A 17697-nucleotide genomic window follows, 5' to 3' on the forward strand; every position below is an offset into this window, starting at 1 on the left:
TACCCAGGTAGGGGTGGGGGGGGGGGGTTCCCAGACAATCAGAGGCCCCTGGGTGACCAGGGATAGTGCAGAGTGCCTCGCTGGCCCTCCCTCTGAAACTCGGGTACCTTGGCACTGCCCAGCTGATACTTGGCACTGCCACCCTGGCACTACCATGTTGTCTGGATGGCACTGCCAAGCTGGCAGGAGCACTGCCTGGGTGGTAGCGCAGGGGTGGCTGGGTAGCACTGCCAAGGCACAGGACCCAGGGGGGGCCATGTCCATGAAAAGAGGGTGGGGGAGGGTTTGAAGGTGGGGGGGGGGTGCAGGGCAGGTAAGTAGGAGCCTTTGGAAGGCTAGGGGTGTGATGGGTGGGGTTCCTTGGGGGGGGGGCCTGTAAGAGGGCTTGGGAACCTGATAGCAGGGTGTCCTCACTTGGGGTGAGGGGGAGTAATGCCTATATGTGTGTTCCCCTCCCCAATCTCCAGATTCTCAGCTGCCGGCTTTTCCCGGCCCCACCTTGCCAACATGATGGGGCGTGGGCAATGTCTCCCCATTCTTTCTGCCTAGAGTGCTGGATTACCTGAGGAGCAAAGACAGCTGTGTAGCCTGCGAGCTCCAGGCTGGCTTTCCCACCTCAGCCAGCACTCTGTACAGAGAATGGAAAATACCACCCAGGATGTCCATCGCATTCCCTCATAGCTACAGTGACAGAGAGGGAACAAACATGTAAGCAATCAATATTCTCATTGTACGGGGTATCAAAAGCTCCCACTGTAGAAGGAGTCAGCTGATACGAAATACCGCTGAGTAATGGGTGTCTAGGCAATGGAAGACTGTTGCGAAAAACCTGCTTAAAAAATTCTTCTCAAGTGAATTTGTTGAATGTTCTGAAGTTTATCACATTTGACGGTGGATTCACAGTTTGGTTGCCGAGGGAAGCAGTCTTGTTAATTGACTCCAGTAAGCCCAGGTGCTACCTCAGAATGGAGGAACTATTTACTTTCAGTGATTTTAGTAAACTTTTACCCCTATCTGATAGCTGCCCAGCCATTCAATTAAGTTGTGGCGGTTCAGTCAGTACTAGAATGACTGGCAAATGAATGCAAAAGGTTTGAAACATATCATATATACATATAAAATTATTAATTTTAATCTTAGTGCACTAAGTGTTCATTTGTAATGTACATGTGTATAATGTACTGTAAGTTTTTGATTTTAATGCTGTGGACTTTATGTTTTGAGAAAACAGTTTTGTTTGCATGTACAATATACATCCTCTCTCCAGGTCTCGATAAGCAATGAAAATCTATTTTGCTGTGGAAATTAGAGGCTAAGATCAATGGCACTTTGGTCCCTGAATACATTTAGTTACATGTGCGCAAAATGAATTACAAAATTCTGAGGTCTGAAAGTAGGGAAGTGAATAGATTTGCAGAAATACTGTCACCATCTGCTGTGTTAATCTCAGACACCTCAGTAAGAATTGGGTTTCTGTGGGGTGAAAAAAATGGTGCTTCAGGGCAACAGGCCATTCACCGTTACTACTCACCCGCACAAGGAACTGACCAAATGTCAAATTAGTGTTCGCTGCCTGCAAGGTGAGTGTCTGGCTTCTGTAATGCTGGCATAGTTCTTTAAATCACTTAAATAAGCAGGTAGATCCAGATGTAACGAGCGGATGTGGTTTTCTTTGACGGCTATATGTTTTCTCATTATCTGGAATTTACAGTTGGAAACAGCTGGTTAGTTGCTGACCATAATGCTGAGCAGACAGTGTAACACACCGCATTAATCTTCCAATACTGGTTCCTTTTTCAGTTGTTTAGTGCATTTGGACTGATCCTGCGATCTCAAGCTCGTCGGAGAGAGGCACTCACTGGAAATGTGTTTCAGGAAATTGTGGACTGCGTGCTTGCATCATATTCCCACAAGGTGCTCCCTGTGTGCACCTCTCCCCACTGAGTGGTGGATCGTGGAAGCTGTCCCCCCACCCCCACCCCCCCCCCCTGTCGTTCATGAGCAGAAAGCAACCTCCAGAGAATACTTTCCCCATTGCCCACACTCTTGTGCCTCACAGTGTCATCTATCGTAAATTGAAGAAAGAATCCGTGAACATTTTCAGGCTGGTTGCGTCTTCCCTGAATAAATCAAAACAAACAAAAATGTTATCATTTATTTTAATCTGAAAATAGCACTGCAGTCCTCGAGGCTTACTGCATGGTCAGGTACTGTACTTCCTTGTACCAGAGGTTAGTCATTCCCAGTCACAGGTTCTGTGTCATCTGGATGAGTATAGCTTTGAAGAGTCTAACGCGGTTCCATTTAGTTCATATTTGCTCAAATCATTGGTTTTCCTTTCCTGTTTTGACAGTAGTCCTAAGAATGGAACACTTATCGAAAAACAAATTGCCTGAGAATTCCGACAAACTTCCATTTGTTTAGCAGTGATTAAGTTGCAGTTATCATGCCATACATTGCCCGGATACAAAACTGATTTGAAATAGGCAAAACTGGGGTAGCTAGGGTCCAAACCAGATAGAGATGGATAAAAGTGAATGTAGTACAAGATAGAAAGGAAGGATGTTTGGGGGGAGGGGGGTGGGGGAGGGGAGAGAGAGAACAGACAAAACCGCTCTCAATACAAGTTGATCCCAGAAGGATCGATTACCATTTCCAAGGGACCCTATATTCCTGAGGGAAAATCGAAGAAAGATTTTATATTTTTGCTTTAAACCTGATTAGGATCTTGGGCTCCCCACCTAGGAGTCCTGTCTGTAGGATTTAGGAGGGGGCGAGATACCCATGCTGGGCATAGTTACAGGATTATTGCAAAAAGAACAAAGGGGAAACTATGAGACTATTTTTCACATGGAGGATATTTTGAACAGAGACTGAGACATTGGATTGAACAGGATAAATATTTGGAAAGGTTATGATGAAAGGGTCGGGCAGTTTGACACAGTATCCTGTTCAATAGTATTTTGCACAGTTCAAAATGTATTGTGTTCAGTCCAGTAATTGGTCTGCCATTTTTTGGCATGGGCACAGTTTTGGCAGAATAATATTTGGCACCGTAAAATAATTGCTATTTTTGGCACTGTGCAATATTTGGCACTATCCACTTTTTATGACACTATATTTGACAAGGGGAGTTATTTCACAGCTTGAATATTTCAGACTTGAACCGGAAGTTCATTTTATTTTTCTAAACCGCCAAGGAGCTGGGCCTCGTGTTTAGTTTTTATTCCAATGTAAATGGTCTCTTTATTTTTACAGCGGAATTTGTTTCTGTCTGAAGTGGATAATATGAGTCAGTGTCTCAGTAGTTTAATGATAATTTTTGTCTATCTGCTGTATTCAGAAATGCAGTCTAATAAATAGAGCAACAAGTGTGTGTATGTGCCCCCACAATGTGGCAGGTAATCCAGTGGTCAGAACCTGCGTGTGAACTCATCAATGCTCCAAAAGGGAGGGCACCACTGATAATGCAATTGGAGCATATGGTTAGTGTTCCAAAAGGACGTCCCACCTTAATCTTTTAAAATTTCAACCTAAGGTTGAAATCTCTTGCTTCTTGGGGCATCCTTTCTACTTTGTTCATGCCCTCTGGCTGTCATTGGTTTTATATTGAAGACCCATTACATTTGGTACCTGATGCTCGATCAATAACTCCAGAAGCAAAATTGGATGACAATTGAAGGCTTTATTGGACTAGATGTTTCCCCCAGCAGCGCAGGTACAGAATGCAGCTGCTAGGGAGACACAGGCTCTTATACTCCGCCTTACTGGGCGGAACCAGCAGGCAGGCTTCACCAATGATATTGCTGTCTCAGGTACCTCCCACACCAATGGTCTTACAGCATCAACCTGGGTACCGTAATACCCCTAATACCGACTACCACAGTACGCAAGAAAATGCCAGGCTTCACAGAAAGGCAGCAGCCCTCTCCTGGCTGTTGGTACCTAACATTCTGCCCACCTGATGCCTTATTGCTCACACTAAACACCAGAAATATTCAACTGAGCTCTCCTTGTATCATAATACAGTGTCAGCTCATTCGGGTACAGACATGCTCGGAACCTAATGACTTACTGTTTCACCTGAGGAAGGAGCAGTGCTCCAAAAGCTAGTGTTTGAAACAAACATGTTGGACTTTAACCTGGTGTTGTAAGACTGCTTACTGTGCTCACCCCAGTCCAACGCCGGCATCTCCACATCATGTTTCACCACTGTGATGGGACCACTGTGTCTTACATTTCAGTAGCAGCTGTAAAAATCAAGAATCTATTTTTGATCTGTAAAGTGCAGCCTATTCCGATGCTGAAAATTTCCCATCAAGTGTCACATCGAGTCATATTTAGCATGCTTTAACATGTTAAGATTGAGTGCCTTTTTACTCTCCTGACCACAATGGGGCAAAGGTCTTCTTTGCCGGTATCACGCAGGAAGTCTTTGTTATTCCGCCAATATTAATCCCATGTATCGCCAAGAATTGCTGAGCTATCTTGAAGTCGCTGAAGAGTTTACAAGGCCTTATTGGTGCTTCAGTTATAATTAGGTGCTAACTTTCCTAATCCCTCGCTGCCAATTGGAAAGCCATATCTAAAGGGATCGTGGGATGGAAACAGGATTACAAGATTGTGGACCCAATTCTTTGGATTTTGTTTCTTTAAAGGATAGCATTTGGTAGGGATTATGGAATCAGGGAATATATCCTTTTATCCTTCTGTATATTAAAAATAAAGCCAATGGTATGTCGCAGAAATGTAACAAGTCATTGACTTACAGAGTAGTTATTTAAAAGATTAGGCGAAACAGAAATTAAAAGCTCCCTTCTTTTGAACAGTGTGATTTATAATGCTGAAGTAAATGATGCTATCTCAACGATCTGGCTAAAATGTTCCAGTTACTTATTACTTTACAGCACGTAGCATAATGCCATCTAGTAGATATCTGGATAAGAATGTCTAATGTTTACATCAGTGAATGAACCTCAAGGTAGATGCAAAGTACCTCACAATAAATATGTACAAAGGAAGCCATTTAGTTCATCATAATTCATATGTCTAGCAAATCCTCCTGCCTCCTCAGTGTAACTTGCCAGTCTGTCCTAAGTAAATTCAGAGATTTTAACTGCAACTCTGTTCCACACATTAATCATTCTGTATGAAGAAAAAGTTCCCAATAACATGTCTAAAGTTTCCTTTCACTCATTTGTATGTCTCCTCTTGTCCTAGTTCTGAAATTTAAAGTAGTATCCTGGATTTACCTTTTCGACTTCCTGGTGTAATTACATCGTCATCCTTCACAACGTGGACCCTTGATTCAAGGAATCGACACCATCGATCTTCTTTGCACTGCTTCCAGTGCACTGAATGTTTCTCTTGTCCCTCAATGACCAGAGCTGGGCATAGTATTTAAAGAATGGTCCGACTGGAGCACAGTAGTTGGATTACAACTCCCTTCGACCTACATTGAATATATTGTACAGTACATGAGAATGGGTGAGAGCAGCAAGTTCACAAAATCTGGGAGGAGATTGATGGTGGTTGTGGTCTTGACACATGTAGCTGCAGTGTAGAGGCGCAAGAGATAAGGACGGATCTTTTTTCTTTGTTTCTAAATGTATGTTGAAGACTTTCCAGACTTCAATTTCTTTCTGACTTTCCGTGACGCCTTTGGTTTGCTAAGACAGCTATCCAACATTCTTCACAATTGCCTTAACTGCAGCACAGTTTGCAGAAGAGAAGGACACCAAGTGGCGAAGGCAAAACAGTTCTATGTGCCTCACATGCTTCCCAAATCTCAGCATGTTGGAGATGTTCCACTTTGCAATGATGATGGGTGGGTGATGTAGCTTACTGCTGGTACCAAGTTTGAAAATCCAGACGTTAACATGTCACCCAGCCACTTTGGCAGTTTAGCCCCTGCTGTGCGGATGTGGGAAGGAAGGGTGACAATAAATGAAGAATACTTTGGCTGCGGTCCAAATGTAAAGTGAAATGAAAATGATGTGATAGCATCATGTCTCCAAACTGGCCCACACCAATTCCTTTTACAAATTCAGTCTAAAATAAACCCAACGCAGATTCCAGACAGCACTGCATGTCCTGACCACCTCCTTCCCAATGACAGACATTCTCACAGTAGCTGAATACTGCTTCACCTGCTGATAGTTTTGGTACAGGTTGTAGCGCACAATGACTTACAAGAGAGACGAATAGAGATGAAGTCGATGAGGCTTTATTAAGCGTGACTTGTTCCCCGCAGTTCAGCAACAGACTGGAGCGGCGGGGAGAAGCCCGGGTTCTCATACTCCGCCTTCAGGGCGGAGCTAGGGGTCAACAGCCAACCAGGAGCCGGGATCTGTCAGCCAATAGCATCACGGCTTCACAGTCCCACATGACCCCTAATGCGTACTACCACACAGGTGATCCGTGAAGTGCAATGATACTGTTGTCCTGCGCTGTAAATGTGAATTGAGGGACAAGGCAAAAAGAGATTGTTTGTAATAAAAACAGGAAATGCTGGAAATAGCCGGTCAGAAAGAGAGAGAAACTGTCATGGGAGAAATAGAGATAATGCGTGCAATTCTCACAAAAATGTGTGGTCTCCGTGTGAAAACGCAGAGCAATTCCCGTCGGGTGGAATGGCACAATCCAGATCGCAACCCTCACACTTACACATTTTGTTTGCCGATTGGGGTGATTTACGCTGTGAATTATGTGTGCAGGACCTGAACACGCCGGTAAGTCTGGCTCCTCAGGGATCAGAGCCCCTTTTTAGAGGGTGTCCTGGTCTTAAAACAACCCTACAGAAAGCATCTTCCCCGCAATCGCCTGAAAACCACCCCCCCACATCACTGTAATCAACCACCCCCACCCCCCACCTACTCCCTAGGTGAGTGACATCTCGCTGTGGGAAGGCCAAATGCATTCCCCCTTCAGGGTCCCCCTCAGGCTGCCCACCTCCCCTTCAGGCACCGCTTCAGGTCCCCTACCCCCAGACCCTGGCAGGGTGGCAGAGGGCTGACAGGGCAGTTTCCAGCCATATCCCTGACCACCCGGGGATTTCAATGGCTTTTGAGCCCGCCGATGTGGTCATCATGTCTGGTCTCCATTTTTGGAGACCAGTAATGATTCCCACCGGCATCAGGCTGCGCCAGAGGGTGAGAGGATTGAAGGGGCCCAGAAAATTTGACTTAAAGCTGAACCTGAAGACGTTAATGGGGATTTAAATATGCTAATCTGGTTCACACCCGGCGAGGTGGCTAGGAGCGCCTATCTCGTAGCGTGCGTTGAAATAAGACTCACTGGATATCAGCGGTGGCTGGACCGGTCACTGTCAAGGGTTGGTTCGCGTTGCTGAGTGACCCGGTCCAGAAGAGAAGCAGAGGGCGATTTGAACTTGGGCTTGATTCTTATAGTCCCTAGGGGCTTCCCACCTTTCGGGGCGGACGCTGTACCTGGTCCCAAGTGATTGGACTTTGTCCCAATCGCTTGGTTCGATTTTCTCCAATGCTGGAGCGGTTCCCTGATCGATGGGCGGTCTTGAGGTGGTCGTTCATCTCCCATTGTGTAGGATTCTGCTGGCGCCATGGAGTCTGGTTTGGCTTTATGTGTCTAAATGTTGCTCATTGTTCCCGGGGATTGCTCATTAATATGCAGATAGCTGGTGTTTTGTTATGCTGATGGTTGCCGGTATCGATCTTGTCTGGCCTTTCCAGAGGTAAATACACACTCAACCTGCAGCTGCTCGTTTGTGTCCTGTTGGCTGACTTTCCCATCAGCCTTTGCCGTTCGCCATTTTAAATCGGGAGTTAGCCATTTTAACTGGCTACAAGGGGGAATCTCAAAATGAGTCCTCCCCGGTGCAAATCGCGTCATGGCACTCCCGCGAGAGTCCCCTGTTATAAAGCAATGTGCGCCTGAGCGAGCGGGGCCGGAGAATCGCCCTCTATGTTTCAGGTTTGCAACCTTTCATCAGGACTCGGAGAAGTTAAAAATAGAAAAGGTTTTGACCAAGTGAAAAGGGGGAAGATGGTAAAAAGAATAAAAGGGAAGGTCAGTGATAGGGTGCGGGGGGAGGGCAGGAGGGATTAAATATGAAGAGGCTCCTTGGTGCAAGGCCATGCCAAAGATGTGTGTGGAGGAGATGTGAATGGCTGCGGTCCCAATGTAAAGTGAAGCAAACAAGAGAGAAATGAGAGAGAAAGAGAAACACAAACTGGCAGCAGAAGTTATGGTCTAAATTATTGAACTCAATGTTGAGTTCAGAAAGGTGTCAAGTGCCCGCTCGAAAGACGAGGCTCCCCGAGCTTTCATTGTGCTTCATTGGAACACTTTAGAAGGTGACAAATTCTTCGCTAAAACTAACTCTACAGCCATTGTCGCCTGGTAAGCAGCCAGCAGCTTGAGAGAGCATTGCACTTTTATTGTACGTCACCGATTTCCTCAATGCCGTCACTACTTTCAGATGAAGCGCCTCTGTTCGGAGTGACACATTTCACAGAATTGTTACGCCGCAGAAGGAAGCCATTCGGCCCATTGTGGCTGCACCGGCTTTCCAAATAATTATTATAACCTTGTACCATTCTGATGCCTAATCTCCATGCCTCTGCACATTGTTTCTATTCACCTAATGCCCTCTAGAATTCCTCGACTGAACCTATCTCCACCACATATCCGGGCAGTGCATTCCTGACCCGAAACACTCGCTGTGTGGAAAAGTTTTTTTTCACATCATGGGCACGATCCGGCGGCCACGCCACACCAGAGGAAGGAGGTGGAAACATTGGGGGCAGTGCAGAAAGGGGCCACAAGAATGTTTCCATGGATGAGAAATTTCAGTTGTCAGGGTAGATGGGAGAGATTGGGGCTGTTCTCCTTCGAGAGAAGAAGGCTAAGAGGAGGTTTGATAGAGATGTTCAAAATTATGAGTGGACTGGGCAAGGTACATCGGGAGAAACTGTTCCCGCTTGTAAAAGGATCAAGAAAGAGAGGGCACATAGAAATAGAACATTACAGCGCAGTACAGGCCCTTCGGCCCTCGATGTTGCGCCGACCCGTGAAACCACTCTAAAGCCCATCTACACTATTCCCTTATCGTCCATATGTCTATCCAATGACCATTTGAATGTCCTTAGTGTTGGCGAGTCCACTACTGTTGCAGGCAGGGCATTCCACGCCATTAATACTCTCTGAGTAAAGAAACTACCTCTGACATCTGTCTTATATCTATCTCCCCTCAATTTAAAGCTATGTCCCCTCGTGCTAGACATCACCATCCGAGGAAAAAGGCTCTCACTGTCCACCCTATCCAATCCTCTGATCATCTTGTATGCCTCAATTAAGTCACCTCTTAACCTTCTTCTCTCTAACGAAAACAGCCTCAAGTCCTTCAGCCTTTCCTCATAAGATCTTCCCTCCATACCAGGTAACAATCTGGTAAACCTCCTCTGCACCCTTTCCAATGCTTTCACATCCTTCCTATAATGCGGCAACCAGAATTGCACGCAATACTCCAAATGCGGCCGCACCAGAGTTTTGTACAGCTGCAACATGACCTCATGGCTCCCTCTACCAATAAAAGCTAACACACCGTACGCCTTCTTAACAACCCTCTTAACCTGGGTGGCAACTTTCAGGGATCTATGTACATGGACACCGAGATCTCTCTGCTCATCCACACTGCCAAGAATCTTACCATTAGCCCAATACTCTGTCTTCCTGTTATTCCTTCCAAAATGAATCACCTCACACTTTTCTGCATTAAACTCCATTTGCCACCTCTCAGCCCAGCGCTGCAGCTTATCTATGTCCCTCTGTAACTTGTAACATCCTTCCGCACTGTCCACAACTCCACCGACTTTAGTGTCATTTGCAAATTTACTCACCCATCCTTCTACGCCCTCCTTCAGGTCATTTATAAAAATGACAAACAGCAGTGGCCTTAAAACAGATCCTTGTGGTACACCACTAGTAACTGTACTCCAGTCTGAACATTTCCCATTAACCACCACCCTTTGTCTTCTTCCAGCTAGCCAATTTCTGATCCAAACTGCTAAATCACCCTGAACCCCATGCCTCCGTATTTTCTGCAGTAGCCTACCATGGGGAACCTTATCAAACGCTTTACTGAAATCCATATACTGAAATCCATCAACTGCTTTACCCTCATCCACCTGTTTGGTCACCTTCTCAAAGGACTCAATAAGGTTTGTGAGGCACGACCTACCCTTCACAAAACCGTGTTGACTATCTCTAATCAAATTATTCCTTTCCAGATGATTATACATCCTATCTCTTATAAACCTTTCCAAGATTTTGCCCACAACAGAAGTTAGGCTCACTGGTCTATAGTTACCGGGGTTGTCTCTACTCCCCTTCTTGAACAAGGGGACAACGTTTGCTATCCTCCAGTCTTCTGGCACTGTTCCTGTAGACAAAGATGACTTTAAGATCAAAGTCAAAGGCTCAGCAATCTCCTCCCTAGCTTCCCAGAGAATCCTAGGATAAATCCCATCCGGCCCAGGGGACTTATCTATTTTCACACTTTCCAGAATTGCTAACACCTCCTCCTTATGAACCTCAAGCCCTTCTAGTCTAGTAGCCTGAATCTCAGTATTCTCTTCGACAACATTGTCTTTTTCCTGTGTGAATACTGACGAAAAATATTCATTTAGCACCTCTCCTATCTCCTCGGACTCCAAGCACAACTTCCCACTACTGTCCTTGACTGGCCCTACTCTTACCCTAATCATTTGTTTATTCCTGACATATCTATAGAAAGCTTCAGGGTTATCCTTGATCCTACCTGCCAAAGACTTCTCATGTCCCCTCCTGGCTCTTCTTAGCTCTCTCTTTAGGTCCTTCCTAGCTAACTTGTAACTCTCGAGCGCCCTAACTGAACCTTCATGTCTCATCTTTACATAAGCCTCCTTCTTCCTCTTGACAAGTGTTTCGACTGCTTTAGTAAACCACGGTTCCCTTGCTCGACCACTTCCTCCCTGCCTGACAGGTAAATACTTATCAAGGACACGCAGTAGCTGTTCCTTGAACACGCTCCACATTTCCATTGTGCCCATCCCCTGCAGTTTTCCTCTCCATCCGATGCATCCTAAGTCTTGCCTCATCGCATTATAATTGCCTTTCCCCCAGATATAACTCTTGCCCTGCGGCATATACCTATCCCTTTCCATCACTAAAGTAAACATAATGGAAATGTGGTCACTATCACCAAAGTGCTCACCTACCTCCAAATCTAACACCTGTCCTGGTCCATTACCCAATACCAAATTCAATATGGCCTCACCTCTCGTTGGCCTATCTACATACTGTGTCAGGAAACCCTCCTGCACACATTGGACAAAAACAGACCCATCTAAAGTACTCGAACTATAGCATTTCCAGTCAATATTTGGAAAGTTAAAGTCCCCCATAACAACTACCCTGTTGCTTTCGCTCCTATCCAGAATCATCTTTGCAATCCTTTCCTCTACATCTCTGGAACTTTTCGGAGGCCTATAGAAAACCCCTAACAGGGTGACCTCTCCTTTCCTGTTTCTAACCTCAGCCCATACTACCTCAGTAGACGAGTCCTCATCAAACGTCCTTTCTGCCACCGTAATACTGTCCTTGACTAACAATGCCACCCCTCCCCCTCTTTTACCACCTTCCCTGAGCTTACTGAAATATCTAAACCCCAGCACCTGCAACAATCATTCCTGTATCCTGCTCTATCCATGTCTCCGAAATGGCACAGATTTAAAGTGATTCGCAGAAGAAGCAAATTTGGGCGCGATCTTCCCAAAAGGGAACAAATTCCTCGAGCGAGCATGTTTAGCCGCGTGGTTCCCGGCACCTCCGCCAAGGCCGCGCATAGCCCCTTTTTTTACAATGGGATGCTACACTCATCGGAACTCCCCGTTGTAGCAAGAGACTGAACAGGCACCGAATGTGGCGACTAGAGGCTTTTCACAGTAACTTCATACTTGCGACAATAAAAGGTTATTATTTTTAGATCGGGAATCCATTTGTAAATGCCAACCCGATCTCCGAGACCCAGAAAGAATCCCCAACCTTCTCCCCCCCGCCCCCCCCCCCCCATCCCAAACACAACATGGGAGGGTCCCCTGGCTCCTTCCACACCTACCAACACCCATGGTGGGCAGCCCTGGCATGATCGCACATGCATAGAAAATGCCAGTGCCCCTGCAAACTGGCAAAGCCACCTGGGCACCTTGGCAGTGCCAGGCTGGCACCCAGGTGGCACTGCTTATCAACTCTGGACCCTTCTAGTGACATTTTTCCCCTGTCATCATAGTCTGGGTCACATCTACCTCCTTGGTAAAGACACGTGTAAAGTATTCATTCAAGACTGAAAGATTGTTGCGATCAATATTCCTTTGCTGTACTGCCAGGTTATTCCTGACCTGATCCTGGAGTGGGTTATCAACAGATTATCTCCCACCAGCCTTACCATCAAGGTTGCTATGGCTGTGGGTGCTTGAGATTCAGCCATAGCCTGCATTTCAATGAGGTCGCTTCCCACTGACCTCATAGCCACCAGGTTTGTCACTGGCACAGGTTGCCAGCAGATGTAATATCAATATCATTAGCAATATCAAATCCTGGGGAATCTAAGCGTTCAGTATATTTTTTTTGGTGAAAGATTGGACCTGTTTTCGGCAGCTGCCAGGAATGTCCGGAAAATGAAATTGTTTGACCCAATTTGCAGATGTATTTCAGATAACTTCAGGATGCAAGAGAGAGCACCAGGAAACCTCTTTCGGACCTTGAACTGCATGCACTTTAACCGCTATTTGGCTTTACCTGGAGTGCTGTGTACTTCTGATCTGGTATTAGAAAACAATCCATGGATTGGAAAGGATCTTGCATTCGACAAATAAATTGAAAGCTTGGACTGGTTACTTATATTTTCTTTCTTAAAATTTAGAGTACGCAATTCATTTTTTCCAATTAAGGGGCAATTTAGCGTGGCCAATCCACCTACCCTTGCACATCTTTGGGTTGTGGGGGTGAAAGCAACTCAAACACGGGGAGAATGTGCAAACTCTACACAGACAGTGACCCAGAGGCAGGATTGAACCTGGGACCTCGGCGCCATGAGGCAGAGTGCTAACCACTGCGCCACTGTGCTGCCCTCTGGTTACTTATTTTAAAGGGAGGATGCAGTAACCAAAATCAACAGTTGAGAAGCGGCAATTTGCATCTTCACAGAATTCTTCAAGAGCCAAAAGCATAAACACCAATATACAGAAATATGTCACACATTCTACAAAATTATATAGCCTGCCGAGAGTGTGGTGATGGGGCGAAGTATAAATAGAAATGACTCAGGAGATGATGGGGTGTTATTATATCAGCATTTTCAAGATATAACTAGACAAGGAAAATTTATAAAGGTATTGTGTGATATTTCCCAGACCTCGAGACTGGCAAAATGGACTATCTTTGTGGTCAATTGCATTCTTACATCCTGAAATACCTGTAGGACCTTCAGTGCCATGGGTGAGTAGTAAGAGTTGGGTTGATGGGCAAAACCTTGTGGAATTGAATTTTGTGCCATCACCTCGTAATTTGTAATGTTGGGAAAGCTGACCCTGCCAGTTTGCTTCATAAAAGCTCTTGGAATTGTCACCCCCGTATGTGACAACATAAAGGTTGCAAAATGAGCAATGGGCCTTGAGCTGCCACCGGCCCACTGGAAATCTTCCCCCACACATAAAACAAGCTCACTGTGATGAGGCCAATTTGTGTAGGGGGCATATACAAATAATAGAAAAGAACTGACCTTACAGCGGTCAGGAGGGCTGGCAAATTGTGGTGCATGCACACCAATCTGATACTGCTGGTGTTGAACCAGGAGTGGATAATTGATTTGTTGTCTATACTTGTCATCGCCCAAACTATTTGATCCAGACAATTTATCTTTGGATGTAGTGCATTATTTCAGTAAATCACAAGTTTAGCTACTAAATAACCTGATAACTTGTAGATTTCAGTCTCCACCTTTGCACCTTTTTAACTTCAGCATCCTAGGTAGCTACACATTTGTTACTTGAGGTGGATACATTTAAATAATATCAATCAACTCTACTCCGGGCATCTAAAGTTCGTGTTGACAGCAAGTTAAGATGTTTATGATCTGCCTGGACAACAATGCTGCCTGGTCAGTAAGTGAATGCATTTATCATTTAACTGCGGTTCAACTCTTGAAAAGTCTCTCCGTGCACAATGGTTCAAAACTTGCCCCTGGTTATCAAACTTTTCCCTCCTCCGTGGGTCCTGTCACTTTGAAGTGTGTAGAAAGCAGCTGGAAACTTCGGAAGATGCTTTAATTTAAAACAGGCTGTGACATATCTTGAAAAATAGTTAAGAGTATGGAAGTATTCTTTAGAAATCAAGCATTGCCTGAGGGGATAGAAAAGAAGATGGATGATACCTTTTTTTGAAGACAAAAGACTGTTCAACAAAGTTTAACAGAAACTTGGCGCCTACCAGTGATCAGTACAACCTGTCCTTTAATAAATCACCTTGTGGTTTAATTCTAATCCATGGAAATTATATTACCTCATTTGATTTTTAAGGCAAACAAAGCTTAACATTGTACGGTAGACTGTAATGAATCTTTGTGCTCCATGGACACAGAAAAAAAAACCATTTCTTCTGGTCAACTTTGCTGAATGCTGTAATACAACTACAAATTCTATTTTATAACCGCAAGTTAAATCACCCTGCTAAACAGAACATGACATGTTCGGCTTTGATCCACAACTGTGTCTATTTGTAGAAATAAATAAATAGGTTGTGCTCAGTCAGTGGTAAGTATCCCGATAAAAGGTGCTTCCTTTGTTGTAACCTGTGATGGGAAAAAAATGTCTCATTTTGATCACAGGTATAGATTTTGTAGTAATGATTAGTTACTGTCAGTCAAGAAACAACTAAAGCTCATAAATTTTCAGAACACTGGCCTCCAGAATGATTGTGGGAAAAAAAAACCTTCGACGTGAACGAATGGCATTCAATAGAAAAGGGGCACACTACAATCTAAAATTAACATTTTTAAAAATCCATTCATGGAATGTGTCCATCCCTAATTTCCCTTTAAATAAGTGGCTAGCTTAGCCATATTAAGAGAGCATTTAAGAATCTTATCACATTGCTCTGGACCTGGAGTCACATGTAGGTCAGACCGGGTAAGGATGGCAGATTTCCTTCCCTATAGGCATAAGTGAACCAAATGGGTTTTTACAACAATGGTCATTATTAGACGTTTAATTGAAATAAATATTTTTAAAATCAATTTAGAGTACCCAATTATTTTTTTTTCCAATTAAGGGGCAATTTAGCGTGGCCAATCCATCTACCTTGCACATCTTTGGGTTGTGGGGGTGAAACCCACGCAGACATGGGGAGAATGTGCAAACTCCACACTGACAGTGACCCAGGGCAGGGATTCGAACCCGGGTCCTCAGTGTCGCAGTCCCGGTGCTAACCACTGCGCCACATGCCGCCCCATTGAAATAAATTTTAACAGACCTGAATTCAATTTCCATCATCTGCCATGGTGGGATTAGAATCCTGGGTCTCTGGATTACTAATCTAGTGACAATACCACTCTGCTATTGCCTCTCCTTAATTTCATGGTAAAGGATCTGCAAGTTCCTTAAGGAAAAGTGGTATAAAACTCACTAGTTAAGGTTATCTATTTAACCTTGCGAGCTGAAGCACTTATTCTTATCCTCCCAGGGCAAACATGCCCATTTTCCACAGCAGCTCAGGGCGATCAGATTCTCAATAGCATTTCATTATATTTTTGTTGAATTTTGGCATAATTGGTTAAAATGCTCTGAACATCTTGATGTCCAATGTCTTGTTTATCATTTCTTGGCATCCTGCATTGCATGCACTTGATACCCTAGTCCTATTAGATATGTTCCTACCTCTTTCTCCTTCATGTAAATTCCTACCTCTGGTTTTCAAGTATATCCCTATCTTTACCCTATCATGTATGTTTCTACCCTCCTGTTCCGTCAGATTTGATCCTATCCCATCAGGTATATTGCTACCTTGGTGCCCTCTCCTGTGTATTCATAATGCAGGGCTCTTGTTTCCTACAACTACTGCTAACTTATCGCTTAGATTTCAGTGTAACATAAATAAGGACTATCACACTGATTGACCAATGGGAACGACACTGGATAGCCACATTGTCTGCAAGTCTAAATTCTGATAATATTTCTTGCAGTCTGCGTTCACAGTCATTAGTTGGTGTAATGTGGGGCAGTAAAGTAGAAAGGTTATTTAAAAATATATGACATGCAATAATGTAGCAATGAAAAAAACGGAGGCAAATTTTACAAATGTAAGTTCTTGGTACAGATTCTAGGGGTTCGATTTTTGTTGCCATGATGGAATCAATATGGAAGCAGACAATGACTCTCAAAGCCAACTATCAAGTTGTAAAGCCTTTCAGAAATCCTGCCCTTTAAATCTTTCAAAAGAAAATGTCTGAAATATTAAAAACATCATTCCTTGCGATTTCACTCTGTTGAGATGAGCCTGAGGGCTCTGTTTACTGGATTAATGCTGCATGATTGATTTCACAACCTTTCATTATCACAGTAGGGTGCCTGCATTTTCAATTTAATTGATAGTTCCAAGTGGCTATATATTCGTTGAAGTGAAATTACGAATTCCAATGCTTGTTTTCATCAGGAATCATGCACTTGAATGAAATGTTTATTCTTAAAAAGGAGTATGTAGCTGATGGAAATCAATATAATCAATTGATTTTCATGATTGCATTTCTTTTTATATAATGTCTGAAATAGAGACGTAGAAATTTATATTATTTAACCCATGGTGGATACTGGGTGAGTAGGCATGGTGGCTGGAAGGGGAAAGAGTAGTGGCTGAGGAACATAGGTTGGCATGAGTTGGCACTAATTTAGCAAAGAGGCATTTAAGGGCCATGGGGTTGGGCAGAGGGGCATGAAGTGACAAGGTGAGTATGAGGGGCCCTGGGGGGAAGGTGAACATAGGAAGGAGTGAATGAGGGTCCATGAGGTTTGTGAAGATGGGGCATAGGTTGTCATGGAGAGTTATGAGAGGCCATGGTGTAGTGTGCAGAAGTGTATGAGGTGGCATGAAGGGAGTGAGGGGCTGTGGGATGGGTGGCAATAAGTTTGCATTGAGGATATGAGGGGCCATGTAAGGAGGTGGCATAGGTTGGCATGGAGGGTAAAGGGAGCCATGGGGATGTGGGAGCATAGGTTGGCTTGGAGTTTATGATGGGCCATGTGTGTGTATATGGGTTGACATGAATGGAGCATGGGTAGTATTTTGGGGGGAGGGGGATGGTGAGGGGGTGTGGGGGGGTGAGGGCTATTTTATGTTGGACTGTTTTTGTGATGCGGGCACAGGAATAGTAACTTTTCCGCGGGCTCTGGCGCTCCTCATTTTGTAATGCTTCTTTAATTCTGTTTGCGCGACACAAGCTTGCCTAATCCAGAAGTTAATACTCCCTAGTATGTCCCTAGAAGATGTTTGGAGGAGTGTTGGAGAAAAAATGGTGAGGAATCCTGAGCAATCAGACAATAAAAGGAAGCAGTCAGACGCATGGAGGTAGAGCCGCCTTCTCAACATGGCAGCCTGATCCTCGCACGGGCTCGCGTCCCGGCGCTTGCT

The 17697-nt window shown here is 44.5% G+C and overlaps 1 protein-coding gene across 4 annotated transcripts in view; it reads left to right on the forward strand.

The window, feature by feature from the left end:
* adamtsl7 (ADAMTS-like 7) overlaps positions 1-17697 on the forward strand; it is a 621654-nt gene that overhangs the window by 149562 nt on the left and 454395 nt on the right. The gene's annotated exons all lie outside the window — the stretch shown is intronic.

This window comes from Scyliorhinus torazame, chromosome 3, assembly GCF_047496885.1.
Source record: "Scyliorhinus torazame isolate Kashiwa2021f chromosome 3, sScyTor2.1, whole genome shotgun sequence".
NCBI classification, from domain to species: Eukaryota; Metazoa; Chordata; class Chondrichthyes; order Carcharhiniformes; family Scyliorhinidae; genus Scyliorhinus; species Scyliorhinus torazame.